We start from the raw sequence: 1,022 nt of genomic DNA, 5'->3' as shown, positions 1-1,022 counted from the left end.
GTAACTAATTCAATCTTTAATATTTCCTTTAAAAATCTCTTATTATCCATGGACCTAGGAGGTAAATTTGAGAGGCCAGTAATAGACCTGGATTCAGTTTTTTGGCTAGCTACAGAATCTTAAGTTCAGTTCTTCAATACAAAATTTATTTATTGCTACTTTATTTTATTTAAAAATTAAGATTGTAAAGTTCACCATTTATTTTTACTAAAAGTGTTTAAAGAAAGTTCAACACCTTCATATTACCAAGTCTGTGAACTCCTTGAATGGTATTGCAAACAAATGTTAAGATGGTGCCCTAACTCTGCCTCCTGATATTCATACTTTTTTCTAAATCCTGCTTCTTTAGGGTAGGGCCTGGTACTTGCTCCTAGCAAATAGGCTATGGCACATTTGATAGGATGTGACTCCTTGATTATGTTTTGCTATATAGCAAAGGTGACCCGATGCCACTCAAATGATTGTATTTCACTATATGGCAATGTGAGGAGAAGTCACTTCAGTGATTATGTTACATTAAATGGCAAAGAATATGGATTTCACCCTGTGATTACATCGTTTGAAGACTCTTGTCTTGCTTGAAGCCTCTCTCTCTTTTGCCGGCTTCAAAAAAAGTAAGCTATCATGAATCTTTCAGCCATAGGAAGTTATTTGGATAACAACCTGAAGGAGCTTAAACGTGTGGCTTTCCCCAGTTGAGAGTGAGAGCTCATCTCCTGATCCACAGAAACTTACCGGTAATAAATACAAGCTAAGCCTCTACGTTCACAGTAATTTATTGAATAGCAATAGACAGTGAATATAAGCACCAAGTTTCAGTAGGTGGGTATGTCTTTTAATGGCCTCATAGAAGTGTCAAGAGGTGACCAGGTTTAAAAAACTAAAGTCTGCTTTCAAAACATTCATCTCATTTGATTAGAAAACTAAAGAGACAAAAAAAAGAAAGGAAGAAGAAAAAATCTCCTTTTCTGAAAAGCCTTCTTTATTTCAGAAAGGCACTGGATTTTGATTTCATAGTCCAC

The sequence above is a fragment of the Callospermophilus lateralis genome, chromosome 9 (assembly GCF_048772815.1).
Source record: "Callospermophilus lateralis isolate mCalLat2 chromosome 9, mCalLat2.hap1, whole genome shotgun sequence".
NCBI classification, from domain to species: Eukaryota; Metazoa; Chordata; class Mammalia; order Rodentia; family Sciuridae; genus Callospermophilus; species Callospermophilus lateralis.
This window is presented reverse-complemented; position numbering follows the sequence as displayed.